The sequence below is a fragment of the Triticum aestivum genome, chromosome 2B (assembly GCF_018294505.1).
Source record: "Triticum aestivum cultivar Chinese Spring chromosome 2B, IWGSC CS RefSeq v2.1, whole genome shotgun sequence".
Lineage (NCBI taxonomy): Eukaryota > Viridiplantae > Streptophyta > Magnoliopsida > Poales > Poaceae > Triticum > Triticum aestivum.
The window spans coordinates 756718736-756728557 of NC_057798.1; the positions used below are offsets into that span (position 1 = coordinate 756718736).

The 9822-nt window shown below is 46.2% G+C and overlaps 2 long non-coding RNA genes across 3 annotated transcripts in view; one reads left to right on the plus strand and one right to left on the minus strand.

Annotated features, from left to right (window-relative positions):
* Window positions 1-2715: 2715 nt before the first annotated feature.
* Window positions 2716-9822, plus strand: part of LOC123047177 (uncharacterized) — a 14125-nt gene continuing 7018 nt past the window's right edge. Inside the window, exons 1-2 of one of the 2 annotated variants that reach the window (XR_006422827.1) lie at window positions 2716-2731; window positions 5574-5575. This is a non-coding gene — a long non-coding RNA (uncharacterized lncRNA). The remainder of the gene's footprint in view (window positions 2732-5573; window positions 5576-9822) is intronic. The other variant, XR_006422828.1, reaches the window with a different exon arrangement.
* Window positions 2716-9822, minus strand: part of LOC123047175 (uncharacterized) — a 14005-nt gene continuing 6898 nt past the window's right edge. The window contains exons 2-3 of the long non-coding RNA XR_006422826.1: window positions 2909-2912; window positions 2716-2728 (exon numbers count right to left, since the gene is read on the minus strand). This is a non-coding gene — a long non-coding RNA (uncharacterized lncRNA). The remainder of the gene's footprint in view (window positions 2729-2908; window positions 2913-9822) is intronic.

Here is a 9822-nt window from a genome sequence, read left to right on the forward strand (position 1 = left end):
GACACGTGTTCCAACGGTCAGATTTCAAACACACACGACAACTTTACTTGGGCTACAAGCAAAGCTGACTCATCCAACTCTGGATAAGATTTGCTCTCATTGTCTTCGTCCGAAGACATAGGATTTGGGTTGAGCATCACTTCAGTCACTCTGACTTAGTTCACTTGGACCCCACTTAATAGTACGGTGGTTCCTATGACTCAACAAAGAAGAAAAGGAAACAACGAAACCACACAGTCTTCGCGCTCCATAGTCTTCACGCAATGTCTTCTCATGTCATAGTCTTCAATATGAATATCTTCTCATACCACCATAGTCTTCAATGTCTTCATACATTTTTAGAGGTCATCTCTAGTAGGTAAACCGAATCATTGAGGGACACTACCTGCGTTATCCTACAATTCTCACAAACGCATTAGTCCCTCAACCAACTTTGTCGTCAATACTCCAAAACCAACTAGGGGTGGCACTAGATGCACTTACAAAATCATACCAACAAGGAAGAAGAAAGGTCTTCGTCTTGCTGCATCCATCGCCCATCTGAGGACCCAAACGGCTAGTACCGATGGACCTCCAGCCACCATAGCCCGCGACCTCGACAAGATCCGGGGATCCCCAACCCCGCTGGCTCCTAGACGCAGGCAAAAGCCTCGCCTGATCGCGAATGGAGCCTGGAGAAATTTATTCTGACGCGACACCACCGCAACGGCCTCGGCAGCGTCTCCTTCAACCCTAACCCTACCATACACCCACCTAGCGAACAGACCTGAGGTTCCCCCTCCCTCCCACCGCTGGAGTGGACGACAGAGAGAGAGGGAACCGATGACGTCACTGGCGGCGCGCAAGGGAAACCTGGTCGCCTCCTTGATCGCCTCGTGCGATCCTATAATCGCGGGATTTCCTTGAACACACGAACTGAACATTGATTCTCAAAGTACCAACCAATCGAGTTAATTAATTCTTTTGTTCATAATTTTTTTACACAATACTTGTAATTTCTTCATATGACATCAAACCCAAAATAAAAAAGTGAGTAGGGGGGTTGAAAAACTGAAACGGTAATCTCATCGGTCTGCTTCTACAATTATGCACTCAAATTCCGTTCCATATCATTTAAAATTCTAGTAATTTATGCATCACAGACTTGATAACTTACATACAAACACATTGATAAGTTTTCACCCGGGGAAAAAATTATTAAAACATACCCCGATAATTCTATATAAACATCTTGGTAATTTATGCACCACATACTTGATAACTTACATCTAAACACACTGATAACTATTCCACTGTAGGAAAAAAGTTGTTGAAACATACTCGCTCCGTCCGGTGAAGAGTGTGCGTTTGGCTTTAAAATTTGTCCACAAAAGAGTATACTTTTATCTTTCCAATGCACTTTAAAGTAGAAAAAATGCTTCTCTCTTATCACACGGTAATCAACGTCAATAACATTCTACACATGATCTCCTTAATTTCTACATGCACTTAGCTTATTGGGAGTTGGGTAATTAAAGAGGAGAGAGATGGTGATTTGCACATTTCCAATGCATTTTTTACTCTGCTCCATAATTTGTCCTAATTTTTTTATATGTGCACTTTTCACCAGACGGGGGGAGTACCTTGATAACTTTTGTGTAAATAGCATCATATTTTACTCGCCGCAGACATGATAACTTACGTCCAAACACCACAATAACTTTGATTCGGAAGAATTTTTTTGTTGAAAATAGACACCAATTTTTTGTGTAAATAACATGGTAATATGATAACTCACGTATAAACACGAGGATAAAGAGGAGAGAGATTGTTGAAAACATACCTCGGTAATTCCTGCGTAAATAGCGAGGTAATATACATATAACAAAGCTGATAGCTCACGTACAAACATCACGTTACCTTGACTAGGGGTATGTTACCCTTGGTAACTTCATGCAAATAACATGGTAATGTACATATAACAGAGTAGGTAGTAACAGGGGATTAAATGCATGATTAGCTAAGAAAGAAAAAAGGAACTTAATCAACCGTTCGGATCTGTCCCAATATTCCGAACGTTTGGACATTATTGTTAGAGTTATATTGATGATGATCTTTGGCCTTTTGTATTCTAACCCCTTGGCATTCTCTTGTACATGTATATATGATGGCTTTGGCCTCCTAATAATATCAAGTTGCATATTTTCCTAACATGGTATTAGAGCATTAGGTTTTTTTTCCGCATGCACAACTTGTGCTACATTCGATCCCATCTCGCGTCCGCCAGTACTCTTGGCCGTCGCTGTCCTCTTCCCTGCCGGTAGCCACTGCTCCTTCCCTGTGGCTGATCGTTGCTGCTGTTTTGCCACACCCGCCCGCCCGATCCAGCCCCACCATCACCGGATGTTGTTTTATCTTCCAGCACCACCACATCTAGCCACCTCTCTTCACCATGCCACAACCAGATTGAAGAGAAGAAGAGAGCGAGGGCCAATGGAAGATCGGGAGTACCAGGGAGATTGCGGGTATCCGATCCCCTGCGTGAATAGCACCTCATCCGGCTTACCCCGCCTAGGGCGCCGACCCTTCCTCCCTGTCAGACTGCCCCCGAGAAGGCCGTCCGGTGATCAGGCCGCCGCCCGCTGCCTATCTGGGGCATTCTCTGGCCGCCACCGGCTCCGCTCCATCTCGCTCGTCGGACACGCCTATGCCACCGGTGACCCCTGCAGGCTCGCCTGTGCCTCTTCCGCTCGTCCATCCATGAACGAGGCCGCTTCGTGTGTTATCCTGAGCGTGGGCAACTCGGGCCACGTTTTGAGCCTCAATTGCTGTTGACACCTTTGGCCCTGTTTCGGGCGTATTCTGTTGGATTGGAGATTGAGCTAAAAGAAAGAGTAAAAAAAAGAGGTACAATGCTTTCGTCGGGTACATCTCTTCATCGTCGCTCGATGTTTTTCGGTGGTGTTCCATACATTGATCTTGTCTCGCACATGCGCCTTTCCTCGGTGCTTGGTGCTCGCCCGCTTGGAGATGGTGGTTGTCGCTCTACTTCGACACATTTTGCGACTTCCACCGGTGTTGTTGGCCGCTCTACATCGACTCCTCTTGCGGCTTCCGTGCGCGATGGTGACCGCTCTACGTCGACTCCTCTCACGGCTTCCGCGGGCGGCGGTGACCGCTCTACATCGACTCCTCTCGCGACTTTCACGCGTGATGGTGATCGCTCTATGTCGACTCCCCCAGTGGCTTCCACATATGGCTTTATGATACGTCTCCAACGTATCTATAATTTTTTATTGTTCCATGCTATTATATTATCCCTTTTGGATGTTTATGGGTTTTATTCTACACATTTATATCATTTTTGGGACTAACCTACTAACCGGAGGCCCAACCCATATTGCTGTTTTTTGCCTATTTCAGTATTTCGAAGAAAAGGAATATCAAACGGAGTCCAAACGGAATGAAACCTTCGGGAGCGTTATTTTTGGAACAAATCTGATCCGGAGAGCCTAGAATGCAAGTCAAGAAAGCTCCGAGGGCCCCACGAGATAGGAGGGCACGGCCCCCCCTGTAGGGCGCGCCCCCTGTCTCATGGGCCCCTCGGGCATCCACCGACTTACTTCTTCCTCCTATATATATCCACGGACCCCGAAAACATCCAGGAGCACCACGAAACACAATTTCCACCACCTTAACCTTCTGTATCCGCGAGATCCCATTTTGGAGCCTTCGCCGGCACTCTGCCGGAGGGGGAATCGACCACGGAGGGCCTCTACATCAACATCCTTGCCCCTCCTATTAGTTGTGAGTAGTTTACCACAGACCTACGGGTCCATAGTTATTAGCTAGATGGCTTCTTCTCTCTTTTTGGATATCAATACAATGTTCTCCCCCTCTCTTGTGGAGATCTATTCGATGTAATCTCTTTTTACGGTGTGTTTGTCGAGATCCGATGAATTGTGGGTTTATGATCAGATTTATCTATGGATATTAATTGAATCTTCTCTGAATTCTTTTATGTATGATTGAGTTATCTTTGCAAGTCTCTTTGAATTATCGGTTTGGTTTGGCCTACTAGATTGATCTTTCTTGCCATGGGAGAAGTGCTTAGCTTTGGGTTCAATCTTGCGGTGATCTTACCCAGTGACAGAAAGGGTTGCAAGACACGTATTGTATTGTTGCCATCGAGGATAACAAGATGGGTTTTATATCATATTGCTTGAGTTTATCCCTCTACATCATGTCATCTTGCTTAATGTGTTACTCTGTTCTTATGAACTTAATACTCTAGATGCAGGCAGGAGTCGGTCGATGTGTGGAGTAATAGTAGTAGATGCAGGCAGGAGTCGGTCTACTTGTTATGGACGTGATGCCTATACACATGATCATGCCTAGATAACATCATAATTATTCACTTTTCTATCAATTGCTTAACAATAATTTGTTCACCCACCCTAATACTTATGCTCTCGAGAGAAGCCTCTAGTGAAACCTATGGCCCCCGGGTCTATCTCTTATCATATTTGCTTTCAATATACTTTTATTTGCATCTTTACTTTCTTGCATCTATATTATAAAATACCAAAAATATATTTATCTTATCATACTATCTCTATCAGATCTCACTTTCGTAAGTGACCGTGAAGGGATTGACAACCCCTTTATTGTGTTGGTTGCGAGTTCTCAGTTTGTTTGTGTAGGTGCGTGGGACTTTTGAGGAGCCTCCTACTGGATTGATATCTTGGTTCTCAAAACTGAGGGAAATACTTACGCTACACTTTGCTGCATCATCCTCTCCTCTTTGGGGAAAACCAACGCTAGCTCAAGACGTAGCAAGAAGGATTTCTGGCACCGTTGCCGGAGAGTTCTTCGCTCAAGTCAAGACATACCAAGTACCCATCACAAACCCATCTCCCTCGCATTTACATTATTTGCCTCTCGTTTTCCTCTCCCCCCACTTCATCCTTGCCGTTTTATTCGCCCTCTCTTTCCTAATCTCCTCTCTCGTTCGCTTGCCTTTCTGTTTGCTTCACTGGTGGAAAAAGGGCCTTTGGTCGCGGTTCGCAACTGCCATTAGTCGCGGTTGCGCAACCGCGACCGAACGGGCGCGACTAAAGGCCCCCCCCTTTAGTTGCGGTTGCTTAAGAACCGCGACTAAAGGCCCGTCCACGTGGGCGCCAGGCGGCCGTCGGGGCGGAGGACCTTTAGTCGCGGTTCTTCTGGCCAACCGCGACTAAAGGCCGCCGCAGGTTTAGGGTTTTAGCCCCCCCCCCCCTAAACCTGTTTTCTGTTCAGTTTGTATTGTTTTATTTCTTTTGTGCTTTATTTTAATTTTGAAGGAGTTTCACATATTCTACGGTACTACATACATTCATATGAATGTACAATTTCAAACAAATTTGAAATTAGAACCAAAAAGAATTCAAGAGGAATATACAATATATATTCAATATCATCGGATGACCATATACAATTTTGAACAAGTTTCCATACATAATTTAATGCATATAAAGTTCTACGTCCTCGTAATGGTGTTCTCCTTTAGGATGGAGGACTTCCCTCCTGAACCATCCAGCTAGTTCCTCTTGAAGTGGTCGGAAGCGAGCTTCTGGACTAAGCATCATCCGGAGGTTATTCCTCTGAGCATTGGTATCACTCGAAACCCGCTCAGAGGTGTATCTCCGGATCATCTCACAGACATAGTATGCACATAGATTGGTCCCCGCTGGCTGAATATCCTCACCATTCTTAGCCTTTGACCTTTTGAATTCTAGCTCTTTTTTGAATTCACCGACCTTTGTATCTACGAACCGTCTCCAAACCCTAAGAGGCAAAGAAAATTAAATGAACAAGAGAGTTATTAGTTACTTGATATTAGGAAATGAACGAAATAGGCCGATCGATATAGAGCGCAAATGAATGAAAATAATTACTTCTGCAGCATTCTTCTCATGTCGCCCCAAAGCTTTGGATCCTTATTCAGAGAGTCGTGGACGAGACATTCTGAGGTGTCAACTTTAATTACTAGCAGAATCCAGTGGAACCTGCGGACACGATACATGCACAGTACGTCATGCATAACTCATCGATTAGCCGGCCACATACCATGCATGGAGTAAATAAAAGAGAATGTGCTCAAGACAGAAACACTCACCCAAAATGGTAAGGAAATAGAATATCACTTTTGAGTTCCTGCTTTGTAAGAAACTGCCACAGGTCTGCCTCCATGTCGGCGGGGTGATGCTCCAACACATATCCATTAACGATGTGTGGGTCAATGAACCCAACATCATGGATGTTCCTTACTCTGCATTCCTTAATCTTCATTCTGCATGTATAATAGCGGACACAACAATATAGTTAGGACATATATATAGTGCAGGCAATATGAACGAGATGGGGTAGAAATAAATCACTTACAGAACGTAGCAACTGATGATAGATTTGTCGAGCTCGCGCAGATTGAAAAGCTGGAACAATTCACTCAGATGAATTTGTACATAGTAATGTTTGAAGTGATGCTCATATCTAACTTCCGCATAAATATATTCTTTGGCGTTTTTATTTTTATGTAACCCTTGTACCATTTCAGCAGACCTTTCATTTGTGGAGGTAGATCCTCTTCCTGTGCAGGCTCGACGAGAGGCCCATTCTTCACATATGTAATTACTACCTCCTTCACTGGCGCCTCATCAAGGCCTAACAGTTCACGAAGAGTAATACCTAAGTTGGTCGCTTGTTCTCTGGCACTCGTTACAGTTAATCCATGTGCTGCCGCAGCTGCTATGATATCGGGGTCATCCGGACCGGCGGCTTTCACTATAAGCGGGGCAATCGATTGTTTACTTTGTTCCCCGAGCTGGGCAACTCGTTTCCCGCTTTTTTTACTTTCTAATTCCGTTTTCTCGGCCTCCTCCAAGGCTTTGTTCTCCTGGTTCTCCGCCCGCTCTTTCTTCTCCTTCAACATGAGTGCCTGCCTACGAAGTTCACGTGCATAGTCGTCAGGCAGATTCTTCGCGGCTTGGGACGGTGTGCTCAAAAATGACTTAGCCCACTTCTTTTGCTCATCAGAAAATACTGGCTTGGGCTCGGGCTCTCTTTTCTTCTTGCAGTCCGCCTTCCATTTCTCATGATCAGCAGCCGCGGCCGCGGCAGTTTCCTCGGCACTACGTTCCCAAGGCCTTGTGGGGAGAGGCTTCAGTGATGGCTCCGGTACCTTTGTGGTCTTAGGTACATAAGGGTCCGGGTTAATAATCCAGGACTGCTTCTGCTTCTTTGCCGGAGGTGGATTGGGGGGCGGCGTCTGATCACCCGCCGGACGAGGACTGGGGGGCGTCGTCTGATCACCCGCCGGACGTTGTGGACTGGGGGGCGTCGGCTGACGTGACGGAGGTGTAGGTGAACCGCCACCACCGTAGGGGGGTGGACTTGTTGTCCTTGGCGCCTCGCCTGGAAACTTGATAAACTTCTTTTGCCATAGAATGAAATGGCGCTTGACATCTCCAAGTCTTTTCTCCCCTTCAGGTGTAGCAATGTCAATCTCCAGGTCCTCAAACCCTTGGACTATGTCCTCCACCGTGACACGAGCATAGCCATCTTGAATGGGGTTGTTGTGGTGGAGTGCTCCATGTAAACATGGTAAAGCACTGCCGATGGCTACCTTCATGGACATGTTCCCGATAGGATAATACAGATGACATTCTTTCATCTCCTTTATATCGTCCACGGGGTAGCGAGGAGGCTCCGGTGCAGTAATTTCGACCACCAGAGGCTCCGGTGCAGTAATTTCGACCACCAGAGGCTCCAGTGCAGTAATTTCGATCGTCGGTGCATCTGCACCAGCCGGTGGGGCCTCCGTGGAAGCCACACTGCTTCTCCGCTGCTGGCTTCTGAGATCCGCTGGATGATCTTCATGCTGCGCCCGAGCTGCATCTCTTTCGGCTACTAGTACACTCACGGTTTTCTTCATCACATCCATTTCCGATGCCAACCGTGCCACAACATCTGCTTCCCGATCCATCTTTCTCTTCCGGCTTCTGTAACCATACGGGTCATCATTCTGGGGGAACCCTATTTTCCACGGAATGTGCCCCATGCCTCGTACACGTCCTCCGTGTTCAGGATTCCCGAGGGCTTTTGTCAGCGCGTCGTTCTCTCTGTTGAACTTGATCTTCCCCTCTTGAGCATCCCTCATTGCGTCAATAAGGGCTTGGGTGGGTTTAATTATTTTGCCCCGGTAAACACACTCCCCTGTCTCCGGGTTCAGCGTTCCCCCATGCCCGTACCACCAGCTTTTGGCCCTTGGGTCCCATCCCTCCGTACCTGGACGGATTCCTCGCGCCCTCAGCTCGTTCTCCATCTTCTCCCACCTAGGCTCCCAAAGGCGATACCCTCCTGGCCCCATAATATGATTGTACTCCTTCTTAGCCGCATTTTCCTTATTTTTTTCGATATTTGAATGAACTGCTCCGATTTCTTTTGCTTCACAAATTCTGGCCAATCATGTTTCAGTTTCTCATATTGTCCTTTGAAATCCGGAGTCTTGTTCTGCTTGACAAAGTCATGGGCTAGATTTTGCTTGAATTTCCGGAATGCGTTGGCCATCTTATGAAGAGCGAACTGTTTGACTAGCCTCCTCCTCTCCTTGTTTTCCTCAATCTTGTTACCCTCCTCATCGAATTTGTTGTATTCCGGAGGTAGAACGAAATGTTCCATAAGCTTCTTGAAGCAATCTTTTTTTGTTCTCTTATCGACAAAAGTGAAACCAGCAATTCGTGCCTTCTTTGGCTTATTCCACTCCTGGACGGTGATCGAGACGTTGTCTCTAACAATGGCTCCGCATTGGTTGACAAACTTGGTGGCGTTCTTGCGGGGCTCCAGCGGCCTGCCGGTTGCACTGTCGACAACCTCGATGGTGCATGTTTCTCCTTGTTACATCGTCTTGGTTGCGCCACGCTTTGACGACGTACTCGATTGTTTCGACGATCCGGCCGAGGGCTAAAATAAGAAAGAGAGTCGCGCGCGTTAGTCCACACATATTTATTCAAATCAGTTAGTTTGTATCACCAGAGGCTCAATGTATATATATACCTCAGCGCCGGAGGTGGTTGCTACTTCCATTTGAAGATCGTCGTTTATCGACGTTTGTTCGGCATCATCTTGCTGACGGCGCCCTTCATCTTCACCGTCAAGGTTCAGATAAGAAGAGATATCATCTTCTTCTTATCCGGTCGGCACATATAGAATATCGCCGTTTATGATGCCGAACATATGTGCTTCACCGTCCGGATCATAGTTGTCCATAATCGGGTCAGCTCTATCGTCCGCCATTATGTCAGTCCTGAAAACATGTAGTAAAAACAAATTAATTAAGTGAAGAAGGGGGGCAGTGGCGGTGGCGGTGGCGAAAGGGCGGTGGCAAAAGGAGGGGGCGAGGAAGGGGTGGGAGAGGGTGTCGCGGTAGAGCGCGAGACGGGGCGGTAGACAACGGCGTCACGGAGAGGGAGGCGAGGACAACACACATGTATAACCCTCGCCGCCCCCTCTCGATCCCTAAAAAAAACACCGCGCACATCGCCGCCCCCCTCGCCGCCCCCTCTCCGTATATACGTTTTTTTTGTTAATTATCAAATTTTACGGTTATTTGTTAAGTTATACGTTTTTTGTTAATTAAGTTATTTTACGGTTATACGTTTTTTGTTAAGTTATTTTACCGTTTTTGTTAAGTTATTTTACGGTTATACGGTTATCAAATTTTACGGTTATACGTTTTTTGTTAAGTTATTTTACCGTTTTTGTTAAACTAATTAACTAGTTAAAATTAAAAAGAACAAAAAAAAT